This window comes from Nymphaea colorata, chromosome 2 (genome assembly GCF_008831285.2).
Source record: "Nymphaea colorata isolate Beijing-Zhang1983 chromosome 2, ASM883128v2, whole genome shotgun sequence".
Classification (NCBI taxonomy): Eukaryota; Viridiplantae; Streptophyta; class Magnoliopsida; order Nymphaeales; family Nymphaeaceae; genus Nymphaea; species Nymphaea colorata.
Window position 1 is genome coordinate 34465939 of NC_045139.1, and position 17742 is coordinate 34483680.

The window sequence follows — 17742 nt, forward strand, 5'->3', positions numbered from 1 at the left end:
ATCAAGTGAGGTTGAGCCATAGGCCCAAGCTTCAGGTCAGCCCAAAGCTCAACTTGAAATCTGCAGGCTGGCCGGCTCGATGCCCATCCTTGCTTTTCCCATGTTGGTGTTCTATCTTGGGCCAATATGAGAGGTAAATCTAATGGAATAAATAAGGCACAATTCAAAGTAAGTTCAATTACTATAAACTTTCAAAATAGAAGTAGACTGTTCAACATACCAAAGATCCGTTTTATCTAAAAGTAATGTTAGCAACAACTCCGAATGTTTAGTCTTCTTAAAAGGAATAACTTGTTGATATGGCCAACAACCTTTTATCGTTATTTCATCTTCAAGTAAGTTATACTACCTAGCACTGTACCCAAGCTTAGTCAAGCTTGAGGACGCCTAGCTTCATATCGAGCTTGAGACGAACTGTATACAGTTTGAGTTTGACTCAATAGACAAAGTTCTAGCTTGATTCATTTATGCTCATTTACCAACTCCCCATTTGACCTGACTTCTTTCTTTCATTTTTATGTTTGGAAATTATAAAAAAGAAAAAGATAACCTACATTAAACGATCTTACTTGAGCTTAATTGAGTTGAGTTCATGTAACTTGAACTTGGCTCATTTATAAACTCGAGTTTTCAGTTAAGTTTGTGCTTGACTCGTTTAACAAATGATTCGAGCTCGAGTTGGCTCGACTAATCGCATAACCCTAATACTACCCGAGTAATAATTGAATACGAACTTAGAGAGCTTTCTACATTTTTCCCCCTTTTTTCCTATCATATGGCCTTTGCAATGGTTTCATTCTTAAGAACCCTAATAAAGTCATCTTGCATGAAGACCGCCATGGTGTTCTTGCACTAAGAACAATAGCCTCTAAAAATGTTACATTTTACTGTATACTTTTTAATATCATTTACTCATTAATTTCAGAAGGGTGAATTACTAGCATACATAAGCGTTTTCATCTGGAATGTACAATATCCTACAATCAACCTACATTAAAGTTGGTATCAATAAGTTTGGTGGCTTTATCAAAATTCAGTCTGTACAGCTTTGTCACATGGCATCCCAACAGGCAATATCTCAATATTTTCTTAAGTTATATTCATAATTTTCTCCATTTATACATATTCTGATCATGAGGAATTGTGGAGGCTACTTTGGGCAAAGGTTGAAGACGATCCATACCTTCATTATAAAAACTGCAGGTCTGGCAGTTAGTAAAAATATGGTTTGGCTTTCAATGTGAAAGTCTTCAATCTTCATTATGCTGTCTTGTACAACTACTTCCTTTTCGAGGCAAGCAAGATAATTACATTCTACTGCAAAAAAAAAAAAAACTTTTTGTTCTTAGAATGTTGAGAATGAGAGAAAGAAAGAGAACCAAGAAAAAAACACAGATTTTTACGTGGTTCAGTTCATAGACATACATCCATGATGAATGCCAAAACAGCTACTCCTTTGGTTTTTTCTTTTATCTTATTTTCTCTCTTTGCTCTACAAGTATATTTAAGATACATGAGGAAGGCTAAAATCAATGCAGTAGATCATTGGTAGACTTTGCATACAAATCTCAAAATGATTGTGAAAGAATATCACCAACATATATTGCAGCAATTCTTCCAATGTTCAAACGATTTCAATAAGGCAAGAATGAGAATGAACCATTGAGCAAGCTGCACTGGATATAACGACTACTTTCAACACTCCCCTTCAAGTGGTGCATTGAGATTAAAACAGCCCTGCTTGCTTTTAATATCATCAACTTGTTTTGTAGGAAGTCCTTTAGTAAACTCATCGGCCAGCTGCTCTGTGCTCCTAGTATATGGTGTTTCAGTGTCTCTTTTGTGGACCTTTTCATGTACATAATGAAAATCAATTCTATGCATTTGGTATGTTCGTAAAGAAATAGAATTTGCTGCTATATGAATTGCAGCTTGATTGTCACACTGCATAGGAATGGGAGAGTTGATAACAAATCCAAGCTCTTGGATGAGTGATTTTACCCAAATAGGCTCGCTTGAGTTAGTCGCCATTGCTCTGTATTCTGTCTCGGCACTAGATCTAGAAACATTATGTTGTTTTTTGCTTTTTTAAGAAACAAGGTTTTTACCAATATAAATGCAATAACCTGTCATAGATCTTCTATCTGAAGTGCTGGCCCGGTCTGCATCTGAGTAACCTTGTATATTAACATTTCCATTCACTTTGTACCACAAACCTTGCCCTAGATTCTTTTTTAAGTATCTGACAACTCTTTCCACTGCTTTGACATGAACCGCTTTAGAAAAATGCATATGTTGACTTACCAAGCTGACGACATAATTGAGTCAGGTCGTGTGACAATATGATAGATTAACTTCTCCACAAGTCTTTGATAGTTTGTCACATTTTCAATAGGGTCATCCTTGGTGTTGTCAAGTTTAGGGTACACTTCTATAGGAGTGTCAAATGGCCTAATACATGTTTCTCTTGTTTCTTTAAGTAAATCAAGTATGTACTTGCATTGGCTTACAAAGATGCCTTTTATGGACCCAGCAATTTCGATCCCCAAAAGGTACTTTAGTCTCCCCAGGTCCTTGATCTTGAAAGTATTGTGAAGATAGCACTTGGTGTGAGGTATCCCCTGTTCGTCATAGCTTGTAATTATTATGTCATCCACATAAATTTAATACAACAACAATTTTATCGTCAGATCTTTTGATGAAAGTTGAATTATTTGAAGAACATCTGGTGAATTTTTTGCTCTCCAATGCATTGCTTAATTTTTTGTACCATGCTATGGGAGATTGCTTCGATCCATAAATCGACTTCTCTACAAACAAGATTTAGAGTACATACCATAGAGTGACCTGGTGGTAGGTACATATATACTTCTTATTGAAGGTCACCCTGTAAAAAAACATTCTTCTCATCTAATTGAAACAATGACCACTCAAAATTGCAAGCAATAGATAGGAGAATTTTGATGGTGGTCATTTTCGCTACAGGGGCAAAAGTCTCTTCATAGTATAACCCTTGGATTCGAGTATACCATTTAGCAACAAGATGTGCCTTATGCGTTCAATGGAGCCACCACTCTTGTCATTGGTTTTGAACATCCACTTGCACTCAACTGCACGTTTTCTCATTGAGAGAGTAACTACTTCCCATGTATTTTGTGTAGAATATCTAGCTCTTCATGCATGCCTTCAACCCATATCTTTTGGTCTTTGGCTTCCTGGTAAGTAATGAGATCTCTTCGCTTTTCAATATGATTGAGGAAGGCCATATGATGTTTGGGGTGGTGGCGATAACTTAAAAATTTTTCCTAGAGGATGGGTAACTGCAATGTAAGTGACAAAGTCTTCCAAATGTCTAGGTGGCAAGACGTTCAAAAATTTTCTGTTGTTCACACATTTTTTCTCTAGATCTAAGAGTAATAGACATATCCATAAGATAGTCAAATCGTCTCACATACCTTCGATGTGGCCTAGAAGATCACCAAAATTTTGGTTTTGCTTCTTAATATCCCAAATGCCTTGAGAGAGTTGATACATACGAGCAATGTCGTTTTTTTTCACTACAGAGTTCCTTCGCCTTTCTCCAATTTTAGTGAGCAGTTTCTGTGAAATAAAATCTTTGGGCGACCTTTGACTCCATAGAGTTAATCAACCTAGACATTATGAGATGATTGGTTGATTGCCACTCTCTGTAAGATGGATCTGTTTTAGCAGGTTATGATACATGAGCAAGACTAAAATCAATGCAGAAGATTGTTGGTAGACTTTGCGTACAAAACTCAAATTGATTGTGAAGAATATCACCAACAGATGTTGCTGCAATTCTTCCAACGTTCAAACGATTTCAATAAGGCAAGAATGAGAGTGAACCGGGAACATGCTGCGTTGGATGCAACGACTACTTTCAACCAAGTCTTAACGACTAAACCAGGCAGCTTGTAGTAATTATGGTTCTTATAGAAGTCTCAAATCCATGATAGAGAAACGTAACAGAGACATCTTTGCTCGGGACAAAGGCAACAAATTAAATTAAAATCTTATATATGTTTGGAAGATACAAGAACTTGCAATCCTGCCCCAATAATTCTTGCACAAACTGAAAGAACGTGTAATACAACAGACAATTGCCAACAAAAATATATTATTTTCTGTTTGACTTTTTCTTCAATATTATTGCCCATCATCTGTGCTTTATTAATTAGTAACATGAAGTTACATGAATGGACCGCAATAAAAATTTTATGAACTTTATAAAGGACGAAACAGACAATTGATTACTGTTTGAATCTGAAAGCGGTTGAAATATCAAAACCTTGTGGCCAAAAAGCAATAGTAGACAACTGCTTCAAAAGGGTTCATGTTAATCTGGCTCCAACCACGTTCTGCCATTCCAGTACCTCCATTGACCAACAAAGCTGCTCCGAAGATAGACTGAACTCATGCCTATACTGTAGTTCTGAGTACCGTGCACTGCACCAATCTCCTGTCTCTTTCCTTCATCATTTCTCTGAAAGGGACTCTGGCTTGTGATCTTGCCAATGACTCAGACGATTTTGTGCTTTCTCGACCTAAAACAAGAGAATTCGCGAGAGAGAAAATGAAAAGAAAGTGAGGAACGGAAAAAAAAAATTCCCTTCAATATAATTCATGACATGAGAAACGAAGCATGCAGAATCCATAACAAGCCCCATCTACATGTTTAGCAAGCAAACAACATAAAATATAGCATATGTTCAAAAGGGTAGTCACCACAAATCTATCTTAAGTATTACAAATCACAAACCAAAAAAAACATCGTTTTATTAGATCTAGATCCAACACTGAATTAACGAATTTATTTAGAACTAAACCCATTGCTAGTTGGATCTCAATCTTGATCCATTATTAAAACAATATTTGGATCAGACATGTTCCCAAATTGATAAGTCAGTTTGGGTTCCCACATAAACAGAGATGCATTGACTAATTTTTAGAAGGAAGTGTAGTAGAGTTTGAAGTGTACCTCCTTGTTCCAGTCTGTTCGATAAGTCACCCACATTAGAATGAGGGTCTGCATTACAGTGCCTCCCAGCATACCAGACCATATTCCCTGCATCACATGCCCATGTCATGATTCACAGGCTAGTGCACCATCAATACGACTAGGGGTGGGCATCAGGCCAGTACCCAACAGGGAGGGCCAAGCCTCAAGAGGCAGCAGGCATTTGCTACAGCCCAGCTGAAGCCTGACTTCTTATGGGGTAGGGCTGGGCATCAGGTATGAAGGCCCTGGTATAAGTTGCCCCCACTTATTAACTTGCATTTGCAGTACCCGTGAATTGAATATTGAACATGGAAAAGAAGCAAGAACGTGACAGTGAACTTGAAAGAAACATTGAACATTCAACAACATAAAATTTTAAGTAAAAGTGATATCAAAATAATGACCGGTGTCCGACTCCTCTCACCTTAGCGCCTAGATCGAATTTGAAGCCGAGCAATGCACCCAATGGGATGCCTACGACGTAGTAGCACCCAACGTTCACGTAAGCCACAAATGCTTGCCACCCGCAGCCGACGGCAACCCCTATTATATACGCTCATGTTGGCAATTTAGAAGAAATGGAAGGAAGATATCCAAGAAAAGTACTGGAATAATGGAATCATTCAACAGCATGAAGTTCTAAATATTAGTAACAAGCAAAGTTTGTAAATTGTATTGAGTCTTAGAATTATTGCGTGAGTGGGAGGAGAGCCACACCCTCGAGCGAGATCCCCCTTTGTTGCAGAACATAGGGAGGAGGATTTACTGACTCGAACCAGCAACCGCCTACCAACCACTGATTCCATTGTGCGCCAATACCACATGTGGCAAACTTGAACTATATAACTTTGCTAAAAAATCACTATTTTGTCTAAGCATGCCAACCGTTTGGATTCGTACACAAATTTGGATCATCTTTTGACAATGAATTCAGATCCAGCTAACAGTACAAGAACCCACATCTCTACGCATAGGGATGTCAACGGATCGGATTCGGATCGGATTCGGATCGGATACATCTTCAATCATATCCACTTTTTCGGATATTCATATATTCGGACTCGGATTCGGATTCAAATTCGAATAAAGCAAAGTCATATCCGAATCCGAATCCAAAATCCGATTTTACAATCCAAATCCGATCTGAATCCGATTTTTATATTTATATCTGAATCTGAATCCGAATCCGAATTTTGAACCGGATTTCGCCATTTTTCAAGTATCCGATCTGAATCCGTATCCGAATCCGATCCGATATTCATGTATATCCGAATCTGAATCCGAATCCGATCCGATTTCTTAATCGGATATTAAATTTTTATCCATATCCGATTTTTTCAGATCGGATCGGTCGGATATCCTATTCAAATAGGATATATTGACATCCCTATCTATGCATCCCTAGAGAACCTTTTATACTGGTATTCCATTGTAGGGGGGTGCTTTGAAGATCCCACAGCAAAGGTAGAACAATTTCGTTGAGAGTTTTTGGGTGGTTCTGAAACTTTAGTATCAGCATTAAAATTCTACCTATTTAGGTGGAACTGTAATGCATCGTATAATTTTTCAAGTCATCAAACATTATATGGTATATATAATGTGAAACTTTTGTTCCACCTCAAAGGTACCTGATGTTAAATATCTACCATTCTATTATGCACACCAGGTGTGCACAGAAACGTGAAATAACTAAAATGCCCTTTTCAAAGTGAAAAAAAAAAGTTTTTTAAAAGAAGGGAATTATAGAAAAAAATAGCTAAAGCTCTAATAAGTATACTTCATTATGAAAAATATCTTGACCCTCCTCGTTTTAGTTTGTGTATATTTGTTGAGTGCATGGGGTGTCAATCTCATATTTAGTACCATGTATTCAAACGTTACCTTAAAGGTTGGAACATGATTTGATATCATAGGTGGTTGTGAAGCTGCATTAAAGCAATATGAACATTTTAACATGCAATACAAACATTTTAACATGTTCACGAAATCCAATTAAATGAATTCGAAATTTGATTTATGATTAGATATTATCATAACATCCATTTATGTCCCTAAATCCATTGGAAATATAGCCAAAGAAAGGAATCGATCGGAAGACAAACAAGGAGTTAACATTGAAGTATGTAGTTACCTGAGAGGACGGGTTGGATGCCGTTGAGAAGGAGGGTGAGGGCGAGCAATGGGCAAAGATCAGACACCGCTGCCGCCACCGTCTCTCCCTCTGTGAATGCATAGCTGATGACATGGCGGAGGGCCAGGACGATGCCGGCGCAAATGGCAGAGACGATGAGGGAGATGAGTACTACTATGACGACGGAGAACGATGCCGCCTTGGGGTTGCCGGCGCCCAACTCGTTCCCCACTCTAACACTGATAAGCAGAATTACGGACAACCGATTAGCCAAGACAATTCAACAGCATCGACATTACAACCTCATGTGGTTGTTTTGAAGCTTATTTTCTTGCACTGATTTGATCTGGAAGTGAGTTATAGCTGTTCAAAATCATCATGTTATTCTTTTGTATTGCCGCTTTTTGTGGGAAGCTGTCGAATTAATCAAGAAACTTTACCTTGTTGCAGGAAAGCTTCTGTTTTATCATAACTGAAAGAGAAGATGGAAAATGAGGAAATTGACAGATTGAAATGGGAATCGGCAAGAGAATTAAAATTACCTTGCAGCAGCATTGAACCCCACGGAGATCATGAAGACCAATCCAGATATTATCATACTGCAGTCATTGGGGCAGCCAAAATGAGAACCAAGTCTAGATAAAAAGAGATAGACCTTGTCTGTGTTCAGTCTCAGTGCATGAATGTTGGCAAACTGGTGAATTTGACTTGGTTTGGTTGAACAATGAGACATGGGGTCGACTCTGCTGTGGATAAAACAATCTTACTCGTTTAATTAATCAAGTCTAGTTTGCTTAACTCTAATTCGACTCATTCATAAGCTCGAGTTTTCAGATAAGCTCTAGCTTTCATAAACAAGTCGAGTTTGCCTGATCAAACGGAGCACCCGGGGGAGGGAGTACGTACCAGATGGAGAGCGAGTCGAGCTCGATCTCGGCGTTCTTCAGGAGTCCGGCGAGGAGGACGAGGATCTGGAAGTACCAAGTCTCGAGGCAGAGCATGACGGCGGAGGCGGTGGAGAGCTTGAGGAAGCCGCAGAGGCCGGAGAAGGCCTTGATGGAGAAGCCGGTCCACGTCTGCTTGCAGTTGGGGCTGGTGACGATGTAGACGAATTGGGCGATGACGATGATCCACCAGGAGAGGCTGAGCACCAGCGACGCGCCCAGCAGCCCCAGCCCCATCTTGTAGACGGCCAGCCAGCTGAGGAGGAGGTGGACGAGGAGGGTGGAGGCGGAGATGATGGCGCTGGGGGCGACCAGGCTCTGCGCCTGCATGAACTTTTGGATGGGGAAGTTGATGGCATAGGCGAATATCTGCGGGATGAGGCCCATCACGAAGACGGACGCTGCGCCGGCGATGGCAGTGGACTCCCCCAGGAAGAGCAATATCTGCTTGGAGAAGACGTAGATGACGGTGAGGGGGATGCCCGCCAGCGTCAGCAGTATGGCCGATCTCTGCACGTATATCCCCAGCATGTCGTATTTCTTTCGCTCCAAATGCCTGGCCGCACAGTGTCTCCACCGCGCTTCCCATCCCCAACTGCATTCATCCATAACCACCATCAGATTCCGGCCCTCCGGCGAACCGGACCGGCCGTCCGCAATTTCATCCTTCCATTCATTGAGTGACCTGTTCATATTATTCGTGCCCACCATCAGATGGCAAGGCTGCCGGAGCCGGGAGAACTTGAAGCCGGCGGGCCAAGTTGCAGGGGGCTTTCATTTGCTGGACGGGCAAATGAATGAGATATCTCAGGAGAAAGTGGCAGCACTTTCTCCAGGTTTATTTGTGACGTTAAAAAAAAAATGGAAGGAGGAGAAGAAAAGCTTCGTGGATACATTCATTATTCCCATAGTTTAAAAAAACGTATTTTTTCTAGGAAATACGTTAAAAGTGTGGAAAATAAATTACCCAAAAAGGTAAAACATTATTTTTTAGTCCAAACGAAGAAACAGGAAACTTTTTTCCTTTTTTTTGTTTTGGTACTTTTCTTACACTTTTTCATACTAAACTGTTTGCTTCATATTTAATTTACTATTTATCTATTTATTTGTATATTGTCTTATTAGTTTTTATTTAAATTTTAAGATTTTATAAATTTCCAATATTTTTTCTGTTTTTTCAAGCTTTGCCTGTTACGCACGTGAAAATTTTGCTATTTAAAACCAGAAAACAATATTTCTGACTACAAGAAAGTAGCCAAAATAATTAGGCGCATGGCAGCATTCGTGAAACATCGTAGAAAAAGGGAAAAATGAGAGACATATTCGTGCGATAAAAAAGAAAAAGTCGAAACTGCATTTGAATATAGTTTTCCGATCACGTCTACCCATCTATGAAGTCGAAACCCTAAAATATTTGGATTTAATTATCCTAAAGATGTAAAGATGCAAAGGATCGGAAAGAATTTCAGGTTAGATATATAGTGCAGTTTAAACTCATGCACTTGGAGTCCTAATCACACAGTTATAGCAGATTCATGAATGTGTTCCTTGGGGTTTGGACAGAAAAATCCTTAGACACTACCGGCAGTGTGTTTAATCAGGCCATGATCGGACAGAATTTAAATTGCCTAAGAGGATTTCATCTCCTCCTTCGTAGCTAGAGATGCCTATACAATTGCAAACAAACAAAGAGGATAGAGGGAATCTTTAATTGACCATCTTCGACAAAAACAAAAGAGCGAGAGAGAATAATTGACGGATAGTTGACGCTCTGAATTGAAGGAGTGTTATTGTGATGAGTTCGTTCCCTCAGTCGCATCAGAGATGCTAGTAAAGCAGAATGACGCGCAATGGATCCAAAAATAGTGTCCTTGGACCTTTTTCAATGCAATTAATTAATTATTCCGTTTACTTTTGTGGATCATGTGGTCACAAATTCTCAGAGGGTAACAGAACTTTTGCCCGCACGTCATTCATATTGTTCCAATGATTACAGAATATTCACAAGAATGATAAAAATGTCAATGATAATTGTACTCTTACTGCATCGTTCACGGCATAAAACAGAAATTTTTCGCACAAGTAAACAAGAACGATGACTCTTCGAAGCTTATATCTAATACCAAAATCATGTTATTATCATCTGTTGATTAAGAACATGTTCTGAACAACATAACATTACAATGAAGAAATTACAGAGAGTTATCTTTGGTTCACACAATCGGCAACTCAAAAGCCAGTGATGCCAAGCTTTATGTGACGGATTACGACTGAACGGTTGCATGTATGTTCAAACAGTGAATAAATAATAACATATTAATAGTAATAGCAAAGTACAGTTGAAAGATGCCCGCATTAATAGGGACCTCTGGACGAGCATTTAGTGGAGAAGATTCTTAATTCAGTTTAAGAATTTAAGATGCTTGTTCCTATATTTACATTTAAGTGCAACCAATGTTGTCTTTAATAAACATAATTTTCTTGAAGATTAGAAAATTGGAAAACCAATAGGTGATACGTCAATTGGAGCTTGAATTATAATTGTTTTTCTTCATATAAAAAACTATGGGCAATACTGTTGTACGCTAAGAGCTGAAGCCCCTACCTTTTGGTGCCTTAAGGTGACACATTCGTGATGCTCCAACTTGTATATCGCTGCTCTAACTTTCCTAGGGGCTTGATGCCACCGAAACTCCAAACTAAGACATGATAAAATAGATCTTTTCTGACATGATAAAGTAAAAACCAAAAGAGTAGAGGTGGTAGTTTATGACATGGTCATAGAGGTGACGGACAGAAGGCGGCCACCTAGATCTCTCTCCTCTCTCATTCTCTCAACACCCCCCCTCCCCTTGTTTGTCAATCTATTCTATAATGTTTTTTATTGTTTGCCGATGTTTTGCTGCGTAGCAATCATCGGAATGGAAGCCATGACTAGCTAGTAGCTGTTCAATGAGTGAGAAGCTAATCCTATCACCCGAGCGAATGCCGAAGACCTTCCTGTTCCCTCATCCCCGACCAGCTATAACTAGTGGCTTTTGAAGTGGTGTGAGAGGCGGATGGATCTCCAACTCACTCAACACTTCTCAAATCCTATTTCAAGACATTCATCAAATGAGTATTCCTTAAAAACTGTTTTGTGGAGCAACTGAAAGCCACAAATAGTATCTAAAAGAGAAGTGAAATCAAAAGAAATAAACATGAATGAAAGAACCAATGCGCTTAGAAATGAGGTCAGCCTGTCTAAGGATACGTCAACTTATTTTCATCGAATTGGATGTATCCTAGAGTATATTCTCCAATTTATCGGATGTTCACACATTCATATTCAAATATGAATTAAAGAAAAGCTACTATATCTGAATCCAATTTAAAATTCACAATCTGAATAGGTCTCTTCGATTCACTTCTTTATCTGGGCGCAACAATCTCCGAACAAAGAAAATGTAACTCTAATTGTCTAAAATCACTCAGCTCCCTTATAACAGTTGAGTGAAAAGCAAGGAGAAAACTGTGATAAATATTTTCGTCATATGGTATTAGTTTACACTTTTTTTTCTTTATTTTTTTTTCGACTGTCCATCTTAGATAGGCAAAGTCATCATTAAGTTACTCATCTAAACTGATATGTTAAGAATTGACTTTGAAAATATATAGATATTGGTTAAAGGATATTTGTTTAAAATTGAATGCAACTACAAATCCAAAGTTGGTTGGATGTTTATCCAAAACTGAATCTAAATCCGATCGGATGAATCTAATTAAATTTCTTGACCGGATGCAAAGTTTTTTCCTATACGACCTGAGGCGCTTTTCTTGGATAAACTAATAATTAACCCCAAGTGAGTTTGCTTCTTGGTCCAAACCCTTGCATCGGTGGTACGATGGAATGCCAGTTGCCACCTCCTAGTTAAGCCAAAACAAATTCAAGCTTTAAAAGTATGCTTAGCAAATAGCAAGGTAGAAGCAGCCAACCTTCTGAGTGGCTGAAACTTGTCCGATACAGTGATTCACATTGCATTATGAAAAGGACATTATAAAAAGTAATTTGATACACATTAAATAAAAAATATATGAAAGCAATTAACTAAAAATAGAAAACTCTTAAAAAATATTTTAAAATGATAGAAACACCACCAAATGGATTTTTGCTTGTCATGGATTCGATTGAATTCCAAAATAAAATTTCCTCCTCTCTTCTCTTCTCTTCTCTTCTCTTATCTTATCAATAGAGAAAAGAAAAGAACGGTCGAACGTGAATTGTGAAATATTTTCTCCGACTCTTGTCAGTTTGACAGAAAGTTTTCTATGGTACAACTTATCGTTCTGATTAGTAAATTCCATGTGCACAAGATAACGAAACTTTAATGGCGATCAGAAGCAGTTTCTCTCACACGCTGCCGAATGTTGGATAGCGAGAGAGAGAAAGAGAAGGAGAGGTAGAGACTCTGTAATTACCATCAGACCGTAGGCCAAAACTTGGATGCCGGTGTTACCGAGGGAGGCAGCGGCAAGCTCGAGGTTGCCGAGGTGACCGGAGAAGATCCGGGTAGCCATGGACATGACGTAGTTAAGCATGTAGACGAGAACGGCGGGGCCGGCGAGGTTGCAGAGCAGCCGGAGCTCAACCCAGGTCGCCGCTCGAATCCGGTGCAACCACGGCACGCCGTCGTCGTTCAGGATGCTCTCCAACTGAGCATTCCAACTTGGTGCCGCCGGAACAGCAGGCTTTCCATCTTCTGTCTGCTCCACAAGAAGTGGCTCCTCCATATCAATCTGCCCAACTCCGGAACTCATGGAGATCGATGGTGATCGCCGGTGACCGGATAGCCGGCGTTTGCTCTCTCTGTTTCTCTCTCTCTCTCTCTTCCCCTTCTTTGAAGCTGATCGGACTATGAGCTGCTCAAGCTGCTTCTTATCCTTCCTCTTCCGTCTCTTCTCTCTCTACTTAATGATTTGTGGATCACAAGGCAGCCAGACAAGTTGGCCTATCTACCAGTCTTGGCCGTCGACGAGAACGGTTCAGATTGCAGTCAAATTTCCCACTGGTATTATAACATTTATACATGATTCAACATTTAGATGTAATCAGTTTGAAATTTATGATCACATCTCATTCAATTCAGATTATACAATGAAACTACATATGAAATTCCAATCTAGTTAGTAATTAGATATTTTCTCGATGATGGGAGTTTCTTATAATATACAAGCAAGTTGCTCTCTGCCGCTAGTTTTTAGTCAAGTTAAAGCTGTTTAGGCTCCATTTATCGGCAGTCTTTGAGTTAATGAAAACCTTAATGCCTAAGTTATAAACAAGGTGCTGCATTTTTAGACCCCCACTCGCGTTGTTGCGAAGTGGGTGCACGTGCAGGTGTGACCAAGATTCGCACCTAGAGTCAGTCAACATGAGTCAGTGCAGTCAGCCGCACCTGGCTATTTTCACCAATTTTGGCCAATTGTCAATGTGCACCCGAGTCAGGTGTGGTCAAACTAATATTTTGATTCATTTTTTTGAGGTTTTTAAAATTTTTATTTATATAAAAATCGATTTAGGGCACGATGGATCGTGCCCTTTCCCTTCCCGCTGCTCTCTCTCCGTCTACTGCTCTCCACCTTTTACCTCTACCGACAGCATCCTCTCCTCCGGTGATTGTCCTCAGAAGAACGATCGGACTGCTCGCTTGCTGTATTCTTCTTTCACATCTTTCCGCTTTTTCTTCACTCACTAACGAAACAGCATTTATTTAGGAAGGTAAACTATCTCTCTCAATCCCTCTCTCCCCTTCTTCTCCGTCTTCTACCTCCACCGGCAGCATCATCTCTGCCTTCTCTTTCACTCACTTCGTTCGTGGGTGTCTACATCTTCACATATTCAGGAGTGTCTATATCTTCTGCTGATTTTCCGGTGACCGGTGAGGTGCCCTTTTTAAGTATTGCCATATCATGACGTTGATATGCCTTAATCAATAAAGGAGGAGATCATCAAATGGATCTCGAGTCTCGACGTCTCGTTCATGTTCATTTCATTATATGTTTCTTTAATGGACTCATGAGCTCGTGTTTAGTTTGGTTAAGGGTATGTCTTTGTGGTGCGGAAAAGTCTGTGTACTTCTTCTCTGCTGTGGATTAAATAAATGTACAACTCAAAGTTATAACTCAAAGTTATGGTATGAGACTCCGAGTTGCGATGGTTGCCTTAACATATATCTTACGAATTTGTTTCATATTGTTTTTCTAGTTGTTTCATTATTCAGGTCCAGTTCCTACCAAAGCCGTATGATTTATTTAGTAGAGTATCACATAATTAATCATGCGGTGAAATTTGGATGAAGTATGAATTGTGAACTCAAAACTAGAGTATATTTCTTGTTGAATTGATGATTGATAATAATATCATGATTTGCAAATTGTAATTTTGATTTCGTTAGTGATAACATTGTTGTTTATAGACAATTGGTTGATTATATATATTATAATAATAAATTAATATTAATAATAATAATCAATACCCTCGTCGCACCTAAATTTTTTGAGGTGTGTCATTCCGGCACCCGCACCTGGGCACGTATGTGACATAGGTTATCAACATATGAGTTCTCTCTCTCCCTCTCTCTCTCTCTCTCTTATTCTTCTTCTTTGCACACACATAACTAATTTCCCCTCTCTCTAGTTCTATTTCTCTTCCTCCGCCCATCTTGTTTGCATATAAATCATGCTTGAAGGAATATAATAAAAACAAAAGAGATGCACTCGAGAGAACATAGTTTAACATGGTACGGTACTCTATACCTACGTCCACGGTAGCTCTCAAAAATATGAGACACACACTATCTCCATCCTTTAAATAATATAGATTTTGTACAAGGAGATTTACATGTCATGTTTATCATATCAAACTCCTTGATTTCAATATTCGAAATTACATCATCTTGAGAGATTTTTGGAAAGGAATTCTGGCTCATTTGAGTAAAATCTATTTCTTTTCTCTATGTTGTCTTATTAGTATGGCATTTATTTTATTTTTTATTAATTTTTAAGATTTTTCAAGTTTTCTTTTAAATTTTCCATGTTTTTCTTTGTTTTTTTTTTCATGTTTGCCGTACTAATGAAGGGCTGGAAAGCAAAAAAGATATTTGTGACTAGTCATTATGAGAAGGCATTTATGCATTAGGGGCGGAACCAAAAATTTATGCTAGTCTTATATTTTAAATTTTCAAGAGACATCAACATATAAATAAAAAAAAATTATCTTAAAGTATCAATATAAAAGTAAGTGTCTTTGTGGCTCCATGTGAGCAGTTGCCCACACGCATCCCATAAATGCCTCTGCCCCCGTATCAGTGGCAGACATACTTGTTGGTGGTGTGGGCAATTGCCTGCATCAGCCAAACAAAAATCCTATTATAATGTTTTCAGATCACATAGTAATTATTCAAAAATTACATGTCATGCCTACACCAAACTCATGTTGCCAACTCAAGTGCCCTTCAATCAAAAAATCCAAGCACCACTGCCCTACGCACACCCATGGCAGCACTAGAAGCTTAGATTGATATATATAATGTAAAAGATGGTGAGAAGATGGATCAGCTATTACTCGTTTATGAATATGTCACAACTCTAGAAAATAACTAGTGGATGAGCCCACAGCAGACGTAAAGTTGGAGTATAAGTATAGGTTCAACTTGTCACTTGTGTCCTCTTAGGTTGTAAATGAAGAAGATGAAGGTAAACTATGGTCACTTGTCTGTTCATCACTTAGATAAAGCGGCATGTCCCCCAAGCAAAGTTTGTTATGTGCATACCCTGGTATATAAAAAATTGTGAATAGAAGTATGTAATGATTAGAATATTTAAGCCGGAGACCTCATTTACAGTGAATGGCCACAGGGACCAATAAAAAAAAGAAGTGAAAAAGTTAAAAGTCTAAAATTCCTTTTTGCAAAATCTCCAAAATACTCCAACTCCCCCTTTTTTTTGTGGTGTATGTTTGTTCCATGAACCATCCTAATGCACACGACTCGATCTTGGCATGTCCTCTAGTTATCAAATGAATCGAATGTGACAACTCAACTTTAAGAAGTTTCATGAACTTCATCACTCTTAGCAGCTGTGGCTGTTATTCGTTTCTAATTCAGTCTGGTTATCATAAAAACCGATGCATTTTTATAATCCTATTTTCACAATGTGAAAACAAAGGTAAGGAAAAAAAATTATTCAAAACAATGTCATACTTAACAAGAATGTAAGAGTATGTGCTATGTTTTATAGCAAGTAAATATACCAAAAATTAAGCAAATTATTCGCTTAATTTTCAACCGTCCCCTAGGCAAAAATTTTGAAAATTACGTCGAGAGAAGAATCCCTGCTAACAATTTAAAAATTAATTATGCACATCTAAATTAGAATTGAACAACCACTTGAAATCAAACAAGGGGATAATGAACAAGTCTGTTGAGCTCTCTGTTTCAGCATTTGGATGTGATGGTAAAATGAATGTGATAATTTATCTTGCTGTGAATCTTTGTCAAGAAGGCTTAGTATCTATTTTCAATCAGTTCAAATTAGTCACAAATATCGTTAAACGAAAAGGTTTTTTTCAAGTACAATAAGCAAGTTTGAAAAAAAGAAAAAAGGGAAAATACAGTAAATTTTTAAAATTTTTAAAAATTTTAAAAATTAAGAAGAAAATAAAATAAATGACAAACTAATAAAAAACATCAAAAATAAGTAGATAAGTAATAAGTAAAAACTAAAAAAAATGAAACAAGCAGTTAACATTAAAAAATGTTTATAAATGTGTAAAAAAGGAAAAAAGACGCAAACATTCACACATCTTTTCCAGTTTGGGGATTTATAAAAAAGCCTGTATTTTTTACTGTTTTATTCGACCTATTTTTCAGGTTTTTAAAACATTTTTTACAAAAAAAAAAAAAAGTGTTTTTGTAACTATGGTTCAAACAGATTTCAAGAGTCTGAAGATTTGGTGAAATGTTGATCTGACTGGTAGAAAAATGTTGCTTTCGGTGTACCCATATATTACCTCTATTAATATGTAAAGTCGACCCAAGGAGCAGCATATGCATCATATGATCCAAAATGAGAACGGAGAAATATTTTACTTCTTCACAGGGACACAGGTGTGCTAAAATGAGGGTGATTAAGTTGTCCTTCTAAAGCTTACGTACTGATGGTGATTTCTGTCCATTTGTGTCTCATAATTTTCTGATGAACTTGTATGATGGCTAGAAGTAGACAATCAATGTGAGCAAACAGTTAGAACAAAAGCTGTTTGCAAACTCCTTTCATGTATTAATGCACCATTTACTTTGTATAATGCATGCTTGAAGGAACGTAACACTGCTGGTTGAGATGATTGCTGCAAAGACGACGTGTCATCAGTTTGATTCCTGTGGATGCTACTCCCCACGAAATCGCAAATCGTACGCAGCACCACAATTACCCAAGTCCCCAAACAGACCTCAAGCGCCAAAGGCAGGGGATTAGGGGGAGGGTTCGACTTCCAAGGTTGCTCACCCCTGCTTTATGTACATTTGATGTGTCTGACATTTTCCAAGTGTTTTTCTTTGCTGTATATCTTGTTTATTTGTTCCTCAATATTTTCAAGTGAAATTGAGTTTGTG

The 17742-nt window shown here is 38.2% G+C and overlaps 1 pseudogene; it reads right to left on the reverse strand.

Annotated features, from left to right (window-relative positions):
- Positions 1–4121: 4121 nt before the first annotated feature.
- On the reverse strand, positions 4122–12975 carry LOC116247325 (protein DETOXIFICATION 40-like; annotated as a pseudogene).
- Between the last annotated feature and the right edge of the window lie 4767 nt (positions 12976–17742).